This window comes from Felis catus, chromosome B3, assembly GCF_018350175.1.
Source record: "Felis catus isolate Fca126 chromosome B3, F.catus_Fca126_mat1.0, whole genome shotgun sequence".
NCBI classification, from domain to species: Eukaryota; Metazoa; Chordata; class Mammalia; order Carnivora; family Felidae; genus Felis; species Felis catus.
The window spans coordinates 25277749-25299795 of record NC_058373.1 but is presented as its reverse complement, the minus strand read 5'-3'; the positions used below and the strand labels follow the sequence as shown (position 1 = coordinate 25299795).

General features: G+C 36.6%; 1 long non-coding RNA gene and 1 other non-coding gene across 2 annotated transcripts; one reads left to right on the top strand and one right to left on the bottom strand.

Annotated features, from left to right (window-relative positions):
- Positions 1–7651: 7651 nt before the first annotated feature.
- On the bottom strand, positions 7652–12960 carry LOC123386326. The gene is made up of 3 exons (XR_006600109.1): positions 12762–12960; positions 12423–12563; positions 7652–8763 (listed from the first exon to the last, which is right to left on the bottom strand). It is a non-coding gene; the product is annotated as an uncharacterized LOC123386326 (long non-coding RNA).
- Positions 12961–19514: 6554 nt separating this feature from the next.
- Positions 19515–19586, top strand: TRNAE-UUC. Its single transcript has one exon. It is a non-coding gene; the product is annotated as a tRNA-Glu (tRNA).
- The last annotated feature ends 2461 nt before the right edge of the window (positions 19587–22047 follow it).

Genomic DNA, 22047 nt, shown 5'->3' with positions numbered 1-22047 from the left:
CTCATATATCAGTGTCTCATTCTTTTTAGCAGTTGTATCTTTTTTTATTTAATTATTTTCCCCAACGTTTTTACAGCAAACAATGCCGAAATGAATGCCCCCATATATTTTCCACTTGCGCATGTGTGAGTAAACCTACAGGCTATATTTCTAGCAGTGCAATTGTTGGACAAGGATTATGCTTCTTAAATTTTAGCATGTTAGAAAACAAAATCCAACTGAGCAAATCTGAATACCTAACTGACTTTATTAAACAATTCACGACTTAGGCAACATCTCATCTAGAAGTAGAAGGGAGCTCTGAGGGGTTGTACCAACTGTAAGGTGTTTATAGGAAGGAAGGTGGAGCAAGAAAGATACAAGCAAAAGAAAAGAAAGGATTGTTCCACGCAAGATCACCTTCCCTTAGGGGGAAGGACAGGGTAGTTTTTTTTGTTTTTGTTTTTGTTTGTTGTTTTGTTTTGTTTTTGTTTTGGTTTGGTTTGGGTATTTTTGGTTTTTGTTTTGTTTTGTTTTTTGCAGATTACTTTTTTGCATCTTCTTTTAGGGGATAGAGAGGGCCCATGTGACGGATTGACCAGAAAATTCCCAACTGACAGGTTAAGACTACACTTCATGACAAGGGGTGGGTTGAAACTGCAATTAGGTTAGGTATTATGTTTTAGTTTACTGACTTGGGGCCTTAACACAAGTGACACCCTATTTTGGGTCTATGGTTTTCTTTTTAACAATAGTTATGGCCAAATTGTGTTATCCCCAGCATCATCATATGCAAGTGCCTATGTCTCTGTACTCTTGAGGACAAAGCATGGTATCAACTATCTTAATCTTTGGCAATCTAAAGGAAGGTGGCATTATGATTTTAATTCACTATCTATTCACATATATAGGAGTAATTTGTATTTCCTTTCCTGAAAGACTTATTTTTTTTTCTATTTTTCTATTGCTCTGTTGAGGATTTGGTGATTGAAGCTGCTCATTATATGTTAAGAAAATTTGTGTTCTCCTGTGATATAAATTGAATAAAACCTTCCCAGATTATTTGCTTTCTGACTTTGTTTATGATGATGAGTGGTTTATTGATTTCTTTAAGTTACTTTTATTTTATGTTGCTATAATTTTTTATTGTGTAAAGTACACACAACTTAAAACCATCTTAACCATTTTTAATTATAGTTTCTATAGCATTAAGTACATTTACTTTGTTGTGCAACCATCACCAATAGCCATCTCCAAAACTTTTTCAACTTCCTGATGCTAGGAGGCCAGGTCCAAGGACCAAGGTGGAGGGGAGGGGGTCCCGTAGGACCAGCCAAGAGGGTTCTTGGCTTCACACAGGGTGGAAATCAAACATGAGCCAGTAGGAGGTGAAAGCAGAGTTTATTGAAGATATAGAGTAGATACAGATGAATTGAGTGTCTGGGAGACTCAGAAAGGAAAGGAGGGAATCTCCCCCTTTGCCTGGAGTCTGGGGTTTTTATTGGTGATTGTGGTCTGGTTTATATGTCCTCTCAGGTATCCAGGAACTGGTCAGAACAAGGACAGGGTCCAGGTGTCCTTCATTAAGCCATTCATCCCCTGAAGTCAGGGGTCTTGCCCTTGAGATATCTAGCACCAGTGGTCTGGAGTAAGCACATGCTGGCCTTGCCCCATCATTCCTTAGATATCATCTATTGTACTGGAAGACTCAAAAGACAGCATTATCTCTTTGTCCCTCACAAGGAGGACATATGCTATTTGCATTGCAAGGCACATGTAGAGTGGGGTAGGGATGCAGGTCCTAGCAGGAACAGCCAGAAAGAAGCAAAAGAAAAAAAGAGAAAGAAAACAGCTATTTCTTTCATGGGGTTCCATCAGTTTCCCTGTCTCATTCCCAAGCAGAAACTCTGTATCCATTGAATGAATACTCTCCCTCCATTCCCTCCTCCCCCAGCAATCTCTATTCTTATGCTGCTATAATTTTGTATCATACTTAAAAAGATATTCCGTACTCCCTATCAATGTTCTCTCATATTTTATTGAGGTATTTTCTTGCTTGGGTTTTTAGATTTAAATATTTAATATACTTTTAATTTATCTTGGTAAAGATGTAAAGGAGGCATATAAATCTACTTGGATGTGCAGTTTTTCCCAATCCATTTATAAATATATTCCCTACCAATTTTTATTCTAACTTGGCCAAATGAATTTAGTCTATTTGGGTACTTTCTATTTTTTCCATTTATTTTTCTGTTCAAGGCATGCATTACACTCTTTTAATTATGAAATCATAAAATATGTTTTAAATTCTGGTACAGCTTGCTTATAATTTTCTTGGCAATTATTTGTTTATTTTTTAATACACACTTTTTAATTGGCTTGTCTGGTTCCCACAAACATATTCTGTTGGTATTTTATTGCAATTATGCTAAATGTATAAATTACTATTGTGATAATCAATATCATCACGATACTAATTCTTCTTATCCAAGAAGAGAGTCTATCTTTCTGAGGCAGAGCAGGGACTGGACCTGGATCCCACAACTCTTGTCTGGAACATAAAATCCAGCATTCTTGATAGCTGAAACCCTATGCCCCTTAAGTAATATATTTTTCAGGAATGTGGAAGCAGGATGCTTGCCTAAAGGAAGGACTAGACTATGACTAGCCAAGACTAGCCAAGACAGAACCAAATCCATGTGTGCCAAGGTGGACTCCAGCACTCACCTTTCAGAACTTTCTCCCTCATCGTAATACTAAAATTCAAGCCCAGGGGTAGAGTTTCAACACACTAATTAGACGTGCAACAGTAAAAAGCATGATTGTTAGGTGCTCAAGCTCCAAGAAATCCCCACCTCTACATGCTTAAAAGTCAGTCCTTTCCCTCCTTAGTCCTTTAAAAACTTTGGGGAGCCAGCTTGAATGATCCTTTCCTTTGTGCTTTTCTTTCTTGTGCTCAAACATAAGCCCCAATAAAAAGCCTTGTCTGGAACATCCATTTGGCCCCAGTGAATTTTTATTGTTCTGAGTGCCCAAGGTCCCAACTTGGTAATATTTCCATATGTTCATGCTTCCTTTTGTATCACTCACGAACACTTTAAATGTTTCTTCATAAAGGGGGCACCTGGCAGGTAATATATTCTAATTCAATGTACATACAAAAGTGTCATCTTTAACTCTGACAAGTGAATGGAATTTTAATTGGGAATACATTTTTGGGCCTAAACACTATTATTTTAGTATTCTGTAGGTATTATTCCACTATCTCTGAGGTCCAGTGCCAAAGAAGACAGGTCTGATGCTATTTTAATTTCAGTTGTGTTTGTTTTTTACATTTTGGAAATTGAAACAATTTTTTCTTTATACTCAAGTGTCAGAATTTCAAAAAGGATGTGTCTAAAGCATCTCTTTATTTTTTTAATTAATCTTTTCTCTACCCAGTGAGTTTTTTTTTTAATCTGCAGACTCGTCTTTATTTATTTATTTATTTATTTATTTATTTATTTATTTATTATTTAATTTATTGTTAAAATAATATTTAACATGAAATTCATTATTCATTATTGTTGAATCCAGTCTCAATTTTGTACAGAACATCTCTAGAACTTATGTTGCTTGACTGAAACTTTGTGCCTGTTGACTAGTAACTCCCCATCCCCCCCTCCCCAGCCCTTGTCAACCACCATTTCATTCTTGATTCCATAAATATACTACTTTAGATATTTCATATAAGTGGAATGTAGTATTTATCTTTTTATAATTGGTTTCTTTCATTTAGCATAATATCCTCAGTTTTTCCATTCACATATTGCAGAATTTTCTTCTTTTTTAAGGTTGAATAATATTCCATTATATTTTTATTACCACATTTTCTTTATTCATCTGCTCATGGTGACTTAAGTTCTTTCCATGTTTTAGCTATTGTGAGTAATGCTTCAATGAACATAGGAGTACAAATATCTCTGAGATTCTTATTTCAATTATTTTGGATAAATACCTAGTAGAAGGATGGTGGGGTCATGTGGTAGTTCTACTTTTAAGTTTTTGAGGAACTTTAATACTATTTTCCATAATGGTTGCACCATTTTGCATTCCCACCAACAGTATGCAAGGTTTCTGCATCTTCACCAATATTGTCTTTTGTATTTTTGATAATAGCCATCCTGATAGGTGTGAAATAATATCTCATTGTTGTTTTGATTTGCATTTCCTCATAGTTAGTGATGTTTTTCATGTACCAGTTAGCCATTTGTATATCTTCTTTGGAGAAATGTCTTTTCAGGTCCTTTGTCCATTTTTAAATTGGGTTTTTATTGTTTTTACTGATGAGTTATAGGAACTTCTTATATATTTTGGATATTAATCCCTTATCAAGTATATGGCTTGCAAATATTTTTTCTCATTCTATAAATTGCCTTTTCACTCCATTGATTGTTTCCTTTGCTATGCAGAAGCTTTTTAGTTGGATGTAGTCCCACTTGTTTATGTTTGTTTTTGGTACCTGTGCTTTTTTGTGACATATCCGTGATATCATTGCCAAAAAACAATGTCATGAAGATTTTCTCCTTTGTTTCTTCTAGGAGTTTTATATTTTCAGGTCTTATGTTTAAGTGGTTAATCCATTTTGAGTTGATTTTTGTGTATGGTATAAGAGGTCCAATTCCATTCTTTTCCATGTAGATATTCAGTTTTTGGTGATAAAACTTTATTATTGCAGAAAATTTTCTTTATAATTTAATTATCATCTCTCTTTTGACTATTTTTATGTCTTTGGACTGCAGAATTATTTGCTTGTTATATTTTCTGAAACTATTGAAATACTTTCACTATTTCTATTCTTTTGGTACATTTGTTTTAATTGTTAAACTTTTTTCCAATTTTTCTATAAAAGTTAAATTTGAGAAAGTCATTTTTGTGCTCTAATTGAATCTCTTCTAAAGGATAATTTTTTTGTTAAAACTGTCAAATGGTTTATCTGCCAGTTCTGTTTCATTCATGTTTACTTGTAGCATAATTCCCCTTAAGCATATTGGTTTTTTTTTTTTTTCTGTTTATGAGTCTGTACATGCTCTCAGCTGCCAGATCACTTAGAGTCTGTCAAGAAGTGGTAAACCCATGTAGGTAAATCTACTTTTTTTCATGCAGGAAACAAGCTTACAAACTATTAAGTCTTTCTTGAGACAGAAGGATGGAGTGTTTTATATATTTATATATATAATCTGTAAACTGCAGTTCCTCAAAGTTGATCCTTCAACAAAGAAACAAAAAGTATATACCCAGATATATTCCACTGCCTAAACCAATTTCCTTTATGCACTCTTTATGCCAACCTCATCTCTTGCATTTAACATGCCTTTTATAAATATTAAATTTCCTGTTTACACGGGAACCCTCTTGCACTGTTGGTGGGAATGCAAATTGGTGCATCCACTCTGGAAAGCAGTGTGGAGGTTCCTCAAAAAATTAAAAATAGACCTACCCTATGACCCAGCAGTAGCATTGCTAGGAATTTACCCAAGGGATACAGGAGTATTGATGCATAGGGGCACTTGTACCCCAATGTTTATAGCAGTACTCTCAACAATAGCCAAATTATGGAAAGAGCCTAAATGTCCATCAACTGATGAATGGATAAAGAAATTGTGGTTTATATACACAATGGAGTACTACGTGGCAATGAGAATGAAATATGGCCCTTTGTAGCAACGTGGATGGAACTGGAGAGTGTGATGCTAAGTGAAATAAGCCATACAGAGAAAGACAGATACCATATGTTTTCACTCTTATGTGGATCCTGAGAAACTTAACAGAAACCCATGAGGGAGGGGAAAAATAAAAAGAAAAGGTTAGAGTGGGAGAGGGCCAAAGCATAAGAGACTCTTAAAAACTGAGAACAAACTGAAGGTTGATGGGGGGTGGGAGGGAGGGGAGGGTGGGAGATGGGTATTGAGGATGGAACCTTTTGGGATGAGCACTGGGTGTTGTATGGAAACCAATTTGACAATAAATTTCATATATTGAAAAAAAATAATAAAAAATAAAAAAAAAATTTCCTGTTTACAGCAATGAGTAGATTTACACAACAGCTAAATCCCCAGGAAATTCTGGGCAAAGAGCTGTAAAGAAGAAAGCCTGTCACATGTATTATTTCATGTCATCCTTACGAAAGCCCTGTGAAGCATAGGTGATGCCTCCAGTCGACAAATGAAGAAACAGAGGGGTCAAAGAGTTAGCCATTACCTCATTTCAAACCATAGTACATGGAGAGGCTGTGGTGTTGAGCTTTGTCTGAGCTTAAAACTGGGCTCTGTTTTCCACACCCTCCCTTGGTTTTGATTCCTAATGAAGAAAACACATCCAAGATTGCTATAGAAGCAGTTTGTGGCTATGACTCAGACTGAAGTAAATCATCACTGAGACCACAAATGAGTACTGTACAAAAACTCATAGGAAACTAATTTCAACTATAAGAAAAAAAAATTTTCAAACTTCCTATTAAATTAAATTCATTTAAATTAACATACAATACCATGGTTGGGCTGACAGCCTGACAAAGATGAAAAACACTGACCTTAGTGCTGGTAGGAGTATAATGGATGAGCATTCTCAGTCCCTTCCAGTGGAAATAAAATGTTAGTAATTTTGCGGGGGAAAAAAATGTGTGTATCAAAGAACTTTAAGGGGCTGTTAAAATTTTATATAATAATTCTAATTCTGGGGTTTCATCTGAAATGAGGTGAAAGATTTATGAATCATGTGGTTTGTTTCAGCATGATTTAAGATTAGAAAAAGTTGAAAATAAATTAAATGTCCAACATAAAAAAAAATTGTAAAAAAGAATAATCCCACAGGAGAAAACAGGCCAGAAGGAGTTGTGAGTAATTGGTTAAGGTGGCTATTCCTGAATGGAGGTGTGGGTAAGTTTTTATTTTTATAACTACACATGGTTTCAAAATTTTCTGCCTGCGTCATTTGATTGTCAGATCAAATGTGGCAGGCCCTGGCTTGGTCCGCTGGAGGCTATTAACAGAGTAAGAAATGACACATAAAATCACATATGTGCAATAAGGCAAGAACATCCTTCTGCCATAGTAATGAGATCACTGAATGCTGATGGGGCAAAAGATCAGAATATAACCAAAGAATCTACACAAATTATAAATAAGCATACAAAAAGGTCTTCATCATCATTTGTCATTAGGGAAATGTCAACTAAAACAGCAACGAGATACCACAACACATCTATTAGAATGAATTAAATCCAAAAAAGGTAATAAAATCAGTTGCTGGCACAGATATGGAGCAAACGGAACTCTCATTCATTGCTCGGTGGAAATGCAAAACAATACAGTCCTTTTGGAAGATCGTCTATCAGTTCCCTACAAAGCCAAACACACTTTTACCATGTGATCTAACAATTGTACTCCTCATTATTTACCCAACTGAGCTGAAGACTTATACCCACACAAAAACCTACCTATAAATGTGTATAGCTATTTATAATGGCCAAAAGTGGAAGCAACCAAGATGTCCTAGGTGAATGGATAAACAAACTTTGGATGGGGTACAATGAAATATTATTCAGTGATAAATAGAAATAAGCTATCAAGCTACACAAAAACATGTAAATCTTCAATGTACATTGCTAAATAAAAGAAGTCAGTCTGAAAAGACCATATATTATGTGATTCCATTCATAGAACATTCTGCAAAAGGCAAAACTGTAGAGACAACAAACAGTAGTTGCCAAGAAATTGGAGAGGGAAGATGGTTGAATTACCAAGGCTCTTCTAGGGTAGTGAAACTATTCTGTATGATACCATAATGGTAAATACATAAATCTATGCATTTGTCAAAAAGCATAGAACTTTACAACACAAAGAGGAAGTGTATATGTGGAAATGTTTAAAAATCAATTGGGAAGTCAAGGCCCCTTAAAATGGAATGCAGGCTGTAACAAAAGGATCTAACTGTATTACAAGTGCATGACACAACCTCACAGAAGAGAGCAGGGACAAATAGTGTAGACCTAAGTAGTTTTAGAAATGAGTATATAAGACTAAAGGCAAAGGATCTGTGCATAAGCATTGCACTGTAGATGGAAATTTTATTTCAGGATATGGGTTAACACATCTGAAACTACTATACACATATATGGAATTGAAAAGAAAGTAGATGGTGAATGCTAAGTGTCAGGTTTCTCACTGTTAAAGCAGAATGTTACATATAAGCATGGGTAGAAGGCTAGAATAATCTGTAGGTAACAGATTAGAGCTAGAGACATCAGTATGAACTCGTGTTTAGCTTCACATAGATAGGCACATATAGAAATATTTATAGATCTGTTAGTATCTATAAATATAGACATATAGTATATGTACACACATAAATTTCCTTGCTCTTTCAGCCAGGATGACCTAGAAGAAATGACATCCCAGTAGCAATGAGCACACCCAGCACCCAGATCTTGATTTCTAATACCATTCTCCAAGGACTCCTTCGAGAAATGGCTTATTCTTGAGACAGGAAATATACAAGATGAGTCTGGAGCATCTTACTGTGCCAAAAAACAAGAAAGTGTTAAGATACAGATACACACACACATTAACTAATTAATTAATTAATTAATATGGAATAATAAGCTAATTTCCTTTGAAGAAGAATTTCAAAGAATTTATGCAGATACTCCCCATTAAGGAAGGTAGAACATAACTGTCCTTTCATTAAGTGAAGGCTGGGCATTATGACTTCCTTCCAAAGAGTGCTGTCCATTCTTTGGTAGGTCTAATAATCAAATTAAAATAAGACAGATTAACAAGAGAAAAACAAATTTAATTACATACATATAGGGGTCCCTTAAGAATATGAGACCCAAGGGCAAGCCAGGTAATTGAGGTTTGTATGTCATGTTGTGCTAAGAAATGAGATAGAGACCTTAGATTTCAAAGGGAGAAGGGTGATTCACAGGACAATAAGAAGAGCAGATGTTTGGTAATTAGACATTAATCCTGCTATACAAATAGGTCATTTATATAAAAAACATATCTCTTGGTAATAGCTCTCTTTCCCAGCCAGGCCCCCTATCTAAATTCTTTCAGGTAGTTTAAGGGAGAGCTAATAGCTTTTATTGAGTCTGCTGGGCCTTGACTGCCATCAGCTCAAAATTGTCCACATGTCAAAGTGGCACGGTTTGGAAAGACTTGTTCTGAATCCCTTCAGTACAATATGCCAAGGTGGGGGGGGGCAGGAATAATAACTTTATAGTAAAGAAACCTGGCAAATCTCCCTCAGCCAGCTGATCAAGGTTAAGATCAACAGCTGATAATATGTACCCTTGATATGATGTAATGGGAATGGAGGCATTTTACCTCTTCCATTTAAAAACCCATATGTCAAATCTAATCATGAGAAAAATATCAGTTGAATCTCAACTGAAGGGCATTCTGCAAAACATCTGATGAGTACTCCTCAAAACTGTCAAGGTCATCAAAAACAAGAAAGTCTGGGAACTTGTCAAAACCCAAAGAACATAAGGAGATACAATGACTCATTGTAAGGTGGTGCCCTAGATGAGATCCTGGAACAGATAAAGGACATCAGGCAAAAACCAAGGCAATATGAATAAAATATGGACATTAGTTGATAATAATATACCAAAACTGGTTCATTAATTGTGATAAGCATACCAGACTAATATAAGAGGCTAATACATCAGGGAAACTGGCTACAGGATATATGGCATATTATGTGCTATCTTCACAACCTTTATGTACATCTAATACTATTCTAAAATTAAAATGTATTCATATAAAATACATAAACATTGTCACTATATTTAATTAAGTTCAAGTTTATACATAAAATTTTTAATTAAAAATTATTGAAGTACTGGAAACTTAACTTACAAAATCAATGTAGAAAGTTTGAATCACAAGAAATTTAACCTTGATTTTGAACAATCCAAAATATTGTTGTGATGTTGTTCATGGTGAACTAATTGTTAAGGATGCTGAATCATGCCAAGGTTTTCTTCTATTTTGAAACTGAAACCTTTTCTTCTTATCTCCTATCTAGAGTCACAAAGGCTATTACGTAAATATAGTTTTCAGTGTCCACAAAGAGAACATATTTTGATAACTTTTTTCTTTCTTTTTTAGACAATTTTGACTGTTGATCTGAACTAAATATTCCTGGAGTATATACATAACAATTGAATGACCTTTTTTTTTTCAGTTGATCTGTAAAGTTTCTCAAGAAAGGGGAAAAGAGTAGGACAAAAAGATGTGAGGAAACACTCTTCAGACAAATAGCTAATTATCTTCTTCTATAAGGAATGGGAAGCAAGTTGAGATGCATTTTTAAAAAGAGTTTGACATATGGGAATGTAAGCTGGTGCAGCCACTCTGGAAAATAATATGGAGGTTCCACAAAAAATTAAAAATAGAACTACCCTACGACCCAGCAATTGCACTACTAGGCATTTATCCAAGGGATACAGGTGTGCTGTTTCAAAGGGACACATGCACCCCAATGTTTATAGCAGCACTATCAACAATAGCCAAAGTATGGAAAGTGCCCAAATGTCCATTGATGGATGAATGGATAAAGATGATGTGGTGTATATATATATATATATATATATATATATATATATATATAATGGAGTATTACTCGGCAATCAAAAAGAATGAAATCTTGCCATTTACAACTATGTGGATGGAACTGGAGGGTATTATGCTAAGTGAAATTAGTCAGAGAAAGAGAAAAAATGATATGACTTCACTCATATGAGGACTTTAAGAGACAAAACAGATGAACATAAGGGAAGGTAAACCAAAGTAATATAAAAACAGGGAGGGGGACAAAACAGAAGAGAGTCATAAATATGGAGAACAAACTGAGGGTTACTGGAGGGGTTGTGGGAGGGGGGATGGGCTAAATGGATAAAGGGAACTAAGGAATCTACTCCTGAAATCATTGTTGCACTATAAGCTAACTAATTTGGATGTAAATTAAAAATTAATTAATTAATTAATTAAATTTTAAAAACAAACAACAACAACAAAAATAGTTTGACATATACACATACAAAAGAGAGTGTCGTGCAGCTGGTTTTGACATAATGTGAGTCCTTGAGAATTTTATCAAGTCATCTGATCAAAAAGCCCACACTCACTTAAACAAAATGATGTCTCTTCTAGACAAATAAGGCAATTCCCTTGTGAGGGCTTTGAAAAAATTTTTTGTTGCTAAAGCCTGTGAAAAATTCTCAAATATTGAAGGTCATGCAACAGGTGATTTGCCAGGCAATTTTTTTTTATTTACAACCATATTGTTTAATTTCTGACTTCAAACCATCAAGAACAAATTATGAAGGTCTTTGGAAATGTCAATAGTAGCCAATCCTGAATATTGTTTAAAAATACTGTTTAGAGAGACAGTGTCTCATATTTTTCATTAGCTTTAGCTAAAGAATATTTTAGGGAGGCAAATTTTGGACCTAAATTGTATTCGGAAGCCTTATACCATTTAAAGAAAGTAGATCATGAAACGGTAGGGATTTTGTTTCCTTTCTGTTCTAAAGTGCTGCTCAAGTGAACTATCCTGCCTATATTAAAAATTCTCTAAAGTGTTCTCTTTGGTTTCAAATGTGTTGGTAAAATTGTGCCAGTTAGAAAGATATGCACAATAATTTGAGTTAATAGTGATAAAATATAAGGAAAGCAAGGGGTCAGCCTGGAGGAAGTGTAGTTTATATTGAAGAAACCAATGAAAATTACAAAATATCTATAACCAGCACTCTCAACAATAGCCAAATTGTGGAAAAAGCCTAAATGTCCATCAACTGATGAATGGATAAAGAAATTGTGGTTTATATACACAATGGAGTACTACGTGACAATGAGAAAGAATGAAATATGGCCCTTTGTAGCAACGTGGATGGAACTGGAGAGTGTGATGCTAAGTGAAATAAGCCATACAGAGAAAGACAGATACCATATGTTTCACTCTTATGTGGATCCTGAGAAACTTAACAAAACCCATGGGGGAGGGGAAGGAAAAAAAGAAAAAGAAAAAAAGAGGTTAGAGTGGGAGAGAGAGCCAAAGCATAAGAGACTCTTAAAAACTGAGAACAAACTGAGGGTTGATGGGGGGTGGGAGGGAGGGGGGGGGTTGGTGATGGGTATTGAGGAGGGCATCTTTTAGGATGAGCACTGGGTGTTGTATGGAAACTAATTTGACAATAAATTTCACATAATAAAGAAATAAATAAATAAAATAAAAAATAAGGATGGCTCTTGTATGATTGCGTGTGTCTGAAGCTTGGTAAAGACCGATCATCATCTATTGGGGCCAGAAAATATCTAGTTACAAGCAGATAAAATTAAATAAGTGCAGTTTTTGAGAGAATACAAAAATAAGACTGCAGAAGAAGTTCTTACCAGGGTTTTAGATGGTGACCAGGGCAAAGGTTGCTCAAAGAACACTGAGAAGAAACCTCAATTTCTCAGCCCCTGAGATGGCTTGATGATGGATTTCTCAGATCTGGATCTATAGACTTTCCCTCCAAAGACAAATAACTTCTAAGATACAAGGCAAGCAGACAACAGGGGATTAGACAAACAGGTAGTAAATACTAATAAACAATTTTATAAAAGAACAATATGAATATACTCTGATGAGTAAAAATCCCAAAAGACCTAATTCCTAAGAAAAACAAATAAACCTAATGCTGAAAAGCCTTTAGCAAAATAGGGGAGTTCGATTCAGCATGTACTCACCACCCTGCCAGGGCACATGGCATCTGGTGCAGGTACAGGCACAAAGTCCAAGATGTGTGTGCCATCACTGAGTCAAGCATACCAGGCCAAGGCAGGAAGCTCTCAGTGCACCTAAGTGGAGCTTTATTTCCATAATGCTCTTCAGCCAAAGACCACCAGGGGCATACCTGTAGCTAAACAAATTGGTTTTATTACTGTTTTCAGTGAGAAAGAACATGTACCATAGGGAACCATGGCATCTTCACAAGAGGCTGTTCCAAAGAATCTATCATATAATTTGGTTTCTAGTTGGCTGAATTGATATGCTCTCAGAAAATGTAGACAATTCTATAACTGGGTATCCCAATTCATCATATCTAGGGGGAGGACCCTCAAGACTATAGAAGGAAAAAGTTATAATTGATCAAGAAATTGCAGTCACTCATAGCTGAGAGAGAGGTGTTTGACATTTTGTGGGTGGCATAGGGACCTTGTTTTTCATCTATACTTAGACAACATTGAAATGGCCTTGCTTTGTCTCACTTCATAATGGCCTCAGAGGGACTTTGTCTGAGTTTTGTGTTCTGTAAGATTGCTTATGTGCAATAGAAAAATAACATGATCTAGATATGAATACCAGACCAACTCCCTGGATATCTGGGGCTGTATATTTTTTTGTCTTTCTCAAAACTAAAGTTTTGGGAAATACACACATACAATTTGAATTAATTATAATATAGGGTGAGAAGTGAGTTATAAGGATGTATAGAAGGTGGAGTAGTGGTATGATGTAGGAAATCATCTAAGGTATGGATGGGGGCTACCATGGAGCAAAGCTTGGTTCTAGAAAAATATCCACAATGAGGTGATATTTAACCTAAGTCTTGACAAATAAGGAAGCATTCCTTAGGTAAAGCAGATGAAGGATATGCACAAAGTTGGGGAAGAAGGCAATTTAGCAGAGGTAAATTGGCACATACAAAGGAAAAGAGTTTTTAGTACTGCACAGTAGGAGAAACAACAAAGAATACAAAGCATAGAGAAATAAGGCTGTATGTAGAGGCATGAGTCAGATATTAATGGCCTTTCTGAACTGCTAAGGAATTTGACCTTAGATGATAAATAACCATTGGAAGGTTTTAATTAGTGGACTAACGAGATATCAGATAGAAGATAAAACCAAGGTATTGACAGACCAGCAAGGAAACATTTTCAATCATTCAGGAGTTATCCAAGGGAGGTCTAAACTAGGGCCCTGTTGATGGGATAGAAAGGAGGAAGGTGACAGAGACTTTAGGTCTACTTCCTAAAGCCAGAGGTGAATTTTTCATGAAGTAAATGAGGCTTTAGCTTTAGGAAGCTTCACTTTTCACTGGCCCTTTTCAAGACCCTGGGCGTGGCTCACAGACTGTCTTATGCAGTCACAGGTTTTGTAAAGTTTACAAAGTAAGTTATTTTAACTACAATCAGGTAAATGTCTCCTTCTCCTTGGAATTCTGGTCCTTCACAACTCCCCTCAGGTTGGGTGGAATTGGATGGCTATGAGAATTCAAGGTCTGGCTGAAGAAAGTAATATGGGGGCATTAGAAGTTAATAAATAAAAATACCCTTTTCTAGATTTTTTTAATGTTTATTCATCTATTTTGAAAGAAAGAGAATAAGTGGGGAAGGGGCAGAGAGAGAAGAGAATCCCAAGCAGGCCCCATACTCAGCATTTAGCCCGATATGGGGTTCAATCCCAAGAACTGTGAGATCGTGACCTGAGCCAAAACCAAGAGTCAGACACTTAACCAACTGTGCTGCCGAAGTGCCCCTCTTTTCTAGATTTTTAAGTATTTTTGGTATTTTTCATTTTGTGTATGTGTAATTAGTTGTCATTTGTCCGCAATGAATATTCACTTTCATACAGAATTTTGCATTCATGAATTTGTATTCTTTTTCTTTAAATGGATCCCAACATTTGTATGAGTGCTGAGCCTCACAGACTTGAACTTCACCATGCTAATCACTCAGTATTATGACACAAACAGCTAGAGGTGTTATCTTGATAAGAACATTTCCTATGGCTCTGGCACTGGAAGATGTCTGCAATGGAAGAAAAGCAGCTTTGCTATTTACAGAGCCAGAAGCTAGCCTGTGGAAAATTCTTCCAATTACCAGACATGCAAAATTTTAACTAGAGGATGGCATTATCATTGGTTTCCTCTTAGGAATATACTTGATACCATTCAAAAACTCCTAGATACTTTTCTGGATAGGAATCATATAGAAAATAATTTATAACAAGTCCTATGATTGCAAAGCACAAAATCACAGCTATCCTACAAACTGTGAATGTTCATCTGTGTGTGAAATTATGTTTTACACATTCCAACACAATGGGGTTTTAACAAATCTTGACACATTATGTGAAAGTCACATAAATAATACCAAAGTAATAATTCATTAAGAAAAAGATATAAATTTCAAAAAGAAGTGGCAAACTCTTAAATTCTTTGATAATCTAATTAATAAAAAGGAGCAAATGGGGCTCCTGGATGGCTCAGTAGGTTAAGCATCACTCTTGATTTCGTCTCAGGTCATGATCTATGGTCATGAGATCAAGCCTGCCTTGGTCTCCGCACTGTCTGTCGAGCCTGCTTGGGATTCTTTCTCTCCCTGTCTCGCTCTCTGTCCCTCCCAACTCATTCTCAATCTCTCTCTCTCTCTCACTTTAAAAAAATAAAAAAGGAGCAAATCATATGAATTCATTGAGAAAATATTTAAATTTCCTGCTGATTTGACACAAAATACTGATTTCAACAAAGACTGAAACAACCACAAAATCTTCTAAGATGCCAGTGCAATGAGACACAACTACTAAACTGGTAAATAAGTGTCAACAATTGAGGGAATATTTGAAATATCCTGCAATGTTATGATTCATGTATGAAAAAACTTTAACAGAAGTTGCTCTAATTTAATAGCAATGTTAAAAATGTATGTTATTACTAACAATGAGTTGAGAAACTAAAATAAAAATTTTCAACTATTGATAACAAAAGAACAATTTTCAAAAATCATGCTAAATTTTTAAAAAAATTTAAAAAGGTGGGGGGGGGCACCTAGGTGGCTCAGTCGTTTAAGCATCTGACTTCAGCTCAGGTCATGATCCCGCAGTTCGTGGGTTCAAGCCCCACATTGGGCTTTGTGCTGACAGCTCAGAGCCTGGATCCTGCTTGAGATTCTGTGCTTCCCTCCCTGACCCTCCCCACTCACACTCTGTCTCTCTCTCTTTCAAAAATAAATATTAAGAATTTTTTTAAATTCAAAAATCATGCTAATGACTGCATTATCTTTAGATTCTCTCCACAGAAAATATTACATTCTGTGTCACATGAGGAAAGGATCAGAGTATGCAGCCAAAAAGAAATGTAGAAAAAAAATTAACACGGGGGCATTAGAAGTTAATAAATAAAAATATTCTCTTCTAGATTTTTAAATATTTGTGATATTTTTCATTTTTAAATGTGTAATTTGTTGTGATTTCTTCTTACTCTAAATATTCACTTCCATACAGAATTTTATATTCATGATTTTGCATTCTTTTTTTTTTTTTAAATAGATCCTAACATTTGTGTAAACTCTAAGTCCCAAAAACTTGAATGGACTTCTACTCAACCAATAAAAATCTAAGCCTGTGTGCCCTCAAGAATTATCTCCCTGACAACTTCATTCCTACTGAAAAGCAAGCATGGCTTCATGATGAATGACATCATCTTTTTAATGGTTGCTACAGTCTCTTCAATCACATGCTAATTCTCTAAAGCAATGACTATTTTTTTCAACATACTTGGAAATGTAGCTTACTTTAAAGGAGTCCCCATTTTAGAGATGAATTCATAAATGTTTTTTATTCACTGAAGGGAATTTTCTTCTCCCTCTAATAATTCAGGAATTCTCATTGATTTAAATAATGTTGAATTGGGGCACCTGGGTGGCACAGCAGGTTAAGCATCCAACTCTTGATCTCAGCTCAGGTCATGATCTCATGGTTTGTGAGTTGGAGCCCTGAATCAGGCTCTTTGCTGATAGTGTGGAGCCTGCTTGGGATTCCCTCTCTTCTCTGCCTCTTCCCCAATTGTGACGCTATCTGTCACTCTCTCTCAAAATACATAAGAAACGTTAATTTAAAAATTTTAAATAATGTTGAAGTTGTGAATCACATTTCAACTCTGCTTTTACACACCAGAATAAATTTGTTAAATAAATACTCTGTAACTGCTCTTTTCCCACCTCTCAGCCCACTAGGCTTTCATCTTTGCATGGTGACTTTAAAAAGCAAAGTGTCTATATCCTGGGAGCAAGTGTAGTTTTTTATTGTTGTTGTTGCTGTTGATATTGCTGTTGGAAAACTCAGATTTCAATTAAATAGTATGTTTTCCTTAAGTCTCTCCTATTATTAGGTAAATCTGGATGATCACAGTTAGGGGAAGAATTGTGTTAAAACATGAAATTTCCATTGTAGTAAATCAAAACCAGTGGGTAATTGGCAATTCCATGTGGCTAGCCCAATATAATGAACAGTTACTTTTTAAATAAATGTTTGGTTTGGCTTAGAGAGTAATCAAAAATGCTCTATGGAAGCAATGCCAGTTTTGTGTTTGCTTTGTTTAGTGTATTTGTTAGCAAGAGTAAGGGTGGTTACCATCTTCCTTCCCAACTGGACACATTTTTAGAAACACAAGTTGAGGAACTCGGACTTGCCAAAAAATCACTTTCATAATCTTACTATCATTGAAAAGAAAATAAACCAATCAAAAATTATTGCATATCTATCGTATACTAGGCCCCATGTTTAGTATGGACCGGATAGAGAGTTCAGAATTCTACCCCATCTTAAGAGCCATCTTGTGGCTCTGGCCCCTCCTGCCTCAGAAGGCTCTGCATTCAGGTGATGAGGGGCTGGGGGATGCCAGTCAACTATTGATTTTTCAGAATGTTAATGAATAACCTTGAAGTCTGTGCTGTGCTCTTTGTTCTCCCATGTGGGAGCTGCAGAGAGTGTTAAGAGTAGGAAGAGGCCCCAAGACTCTCTTCTGAGATGACTGCCTCCCAGACAATCCTAATATGCTGCCATCATAGGGTACCTGGCTATGGGCAGCACAGAATTGAAAATGCCGAACTAAATATACACCTTCCACACTTCAATACCTAATTGCCAAGTTGTTCCTACCCATTCCTTCCCTTCCCTCCACAAATGGACTGTGCCCATTTCCATTGTCTGGGTTTGTGTCCTCACTTCTTCCCTAACACTGGATATTTTAGCATTGTTTTACATTGTGCTGCCATGGTTACACATGAGGCTGAGCTTTTTCCCTGAATTTACTGGCTAATCAGAACTCCTTGCCCCCTATCCCTGTGGGTTTCCCCAGATGCTTAGTTTCAGTTGTATGGTATGCATAGTCACCTTTTCCTATCAAACATATTTCAAACATTTCCTTACAATCTGTAGCTAGAATTTTGACATATTGATGTTATTTATAGTCCCTTTCATGTCAAATAATGTTTTCAATTCTTAAGAATTTTGATTTTTCATCAGACATTTGAAATTCTTAGAGATTAGGAATATTTTAATCCCTTCACCCTTCTTCCCTTTTTCCTTAGGGTTATCCTGGCCCTCCACTGTGGTAATGTTATCATGCCCCAAGGTGTGTGTATTACTTGCACAGCAGTGTGTCTTGATATTAAGTGTCTGAAAAGCAGTTCAAGAACAATGCGGGGTTTACAAAAAATGAAAAATAGAATTGCTTGGTCATAAACACATTTAGAAAATCCTGACACTGTGCCTCCTTGATCAATTTTTAGGAGTTTCTAAGAACTTCCTTTTTCCCACATAACTTGCCAACACTTCACATTTTCACACTTTTGTTTTTTGTCCAAATGCTAGCTGGGAGCCAGAGAGGTTGAGATTTTTTTCAAATTGTTTTGTCCATGGGGTTCCTCTCCAACTAATGGCCTATTCACAGCAAGTTCTCACTTTCATATCGCAGTGTTTGTCTTACTAAAAATCATGTGTAGTTTCTTATGTATATATTTATCTTTTATGTTTATTCCCAATCTGTGTTGTTGTTGTTGTTGTTTTTATTCCCCCCACCCCCGCCCCCAGGTACGAGTTCTTTACTGTAGTGCAATGTGTGGATTTTTCCTTTACTTAAAGTTTTGGGTGTTTTGCTTTGGTTTTATTAATGTAAGGCCAATCCTAAACAAGATCGTGAAAACAGTAGTCTCCGAAGGCCATATTCGCCCAAAACGTTCCCCACAGGTTATTCCGGGTTTCATTCATGCAGGCATCGAACTGTGAAATTCCAGTTAAAATGCCCTAAGGGCTAAACTCTCATGATTGGAAAAATCTGGTCTAATAAAGGGTTATCCGCAGCGACAAACCCGGAGAACTGGGACCTGGGGAGCCAATCTCAGAATTTGTTCCTTGAGCCATTTAGTCCATTCTTATCCAAATCTCACCGCGGGAGCTTTTTAACAGAGATTTCTGGAGATTCAGTCCTGGCTGCAGCCTCTCTAAGCAGGGAGACAGGTGAGCCGCGGCGTCCATTAGACAAAGCACCCGCTCCCACCCTTGGGCGGAGAAAGCGTTGGGAGCTCACCGCAACTAGGGAAAGCCGAAAAGCCACGCATGCGCAGAAACCTGGTGCGGCAGGAGGCGGGGCCGAACACAGAAGGCGGAAGCTGAGAGAATGTTTCAATTTACTTACACGGCAGGCTGGAAGCGTCTTCTCCCACATGGTCTAGCGGTTAGGATTCCTGGTTTTCACCCAGGCGGCCCGGGTTCGACTCCCGGTGTGGGAAAGACTTACCTTTTAGAACTCTCTTAAAATTATCACCCAGTCAATTTAGACCATTCCTAGCAAAAATGTATTAAATATAGCTGTAATTACTTAAATAAAGCTGTAATTACATAGGGGGAACGTGGAGATCGGAACGCCTAGCTTGTGATACTCAACCCAGAAAAGCTTGCTTGTGTGGTTAATTAACTTCTTCCCATCATACAATTCATTTAAAATGTTACAAGTGATCATAATATTTAGTGGTCAAACTCTATTAGGTAAAGGATTTTTTTGTTGTTCCTACTTTATTCAGAAAATTTACATACAACACTGTGTACGTTTAAGGTGTACAGCATGATGGTTTTTACGTCATATATTTACCATAGTGGCGTGAGTTAATAAATACCTCCATCACCTCACATAATTACCAGTTCTTTTAGACTTCTTAGAATTCTTATGTCCTGGCCAATTCACTGCTGTCTATGCCAACACTAAGTGTTTCTGGACCAAAATTAAAGAGACGGTGAACAATAGGAAGAGAGAAGGGGCATGAGAAACCTGCACTCAAGAGCAGCTGATATTTGAGAACTCAGTGGGGATGGCAGGCTGCTGTCCTGAAGCAAGAGTCACTAGGGCTGAGATAAGAAATGAGAGGTTTCCAAATAGAAGTACAGCTTTAACAGAGGTTTAACAGAGGTAGAGAGTGAAGGAAAAAACCAAATCCTTTCACTTAGCGAACTTTCACAGAACGTGTGGGGAAACTGAAGCGTGGAATCAGCTTCTGGATAGAATCACACATGTGCTTAGGTTGAAGTCAGCACTCAGCAAATTCAAACTTTCAGAAGCAGAAAGAGCCTTGAAACTTTCTCAGCTTCTAAGCCATTTCCAGGATAGAAATAAAATATTTTTCTATGAATAGGCCTACATACTTTTAATTATAAGTCTAGATGAGTAGTGGTTAATGCACACAATACTATCTCCTTTGAAAATTCTATTGTTTGAATGAATCCTGTGCCATTCACTGGGATTGATCAATCAGGTGAGCAGACTCATGATATACCAGTTGCAGATGTCTTGGGCTTGATTTGGACAATAAAACCATTTGAGAAAATATCCAAGACCTCTGAACCATCCATAAACAAACAACATGAGCTACACACAGAGATAAAATTTATATGGGGAAATTGTGCATGCATAGGCAGTCACTTCCATTCTTTGATTGAATTTGAATTTTATTTTCTTAGTCTGGATGGAGACAATATAGATTTGACCATAAAGAACATTTGAGTGTTCTGCAAATTATTGCTTCAGACATTGTTCATTATGTGACATATGACAAATTCTTTTAAGATTTAATTCTGAAAATTAAGTTAAATTAAATCTGTAAATACCTCTCAGACTGATTGCCTTCTCTCCATTCATACTCCCATTGCACATCTCCATGGCACCACTGGCTTTGGCCAGAACTATCTTAACAGCCTCACCCAGGGCTGGCTACAGTGGTAGATATAGAGGAGACTTTACATCTCACTTTTGGAAAAACCGATGAAAATATTTCATTCATTTAAGATAATCCCATCATACTACCCTGAATATTATGCCCTTGTACAGAAGTGAAATACAGGTGGAAAGCTGAGGAGAATGGATGTCAAATAACCAAAAGGGTAGGCTGTTCTGGTTATTTTCTTGTTTGCTCTTGCCTTCTTTCACATCTTTCATATTCTTCTCCTTTTTGAGAGGGCTGCAGCTCTGCAAAATTCATTTCCCAGACTCCCTTTCTAGTAGATGTCTGGTTAGCTTTTACCCAAGGGAAGTACTGGCTGAAAGACTGAAATGTGTTAAGAAAGCAGGGCCATTTTTTTAATGCTTCTGATGTCTTTGGTAGCAGTGGGCATCCCTGATGGCTACTAGCAGCTGTAGACTCTGGTCTACAGGGGCTGCTGTCAGCTGTGAGCCACCAGCGGTGTCACAATGGGTGGCAATGGACTGTACTGCTCCTTAAAGTTTCCACAGAGCATAGTGGGTTTGAAAGTCACAATGTGCCTCTAATGGCAATGGCAGTGCCCACCAGTGACATGCAGAGTGGTGTCCTACCTTCAGGAGCTCTTCACCACCTCTTCTTTTTTATTCTTTCAGCCCTAAGTGAATTGTGGTATCTGCAGTTACTAGTTTCTGAATAATCTAATTTTATATCCTCTTTAGCTCCTCCAGCACTTCTAAAAAGTCTGCAACTGATTCCCTCTGTTAAATTTCCTGTTTGAAATATTTGTTTTCTTGACTGCAGACCAAGAGACACAAGTGTTGTTACTGTGTAATTGCCATCTACTGTTATCCTTTTAGCCTTACTGACTTTTTGAGGGGAGTTGAGTGAAAAACTTATTCTGTATGTCAGGGAAAGTTCTTGAAGAAATAATATTCACCTAAGGCCTAGAGGATGAGTTAGCAAGGTGAGGGGATATGCAAATGTACATGAGTCAAGTTAT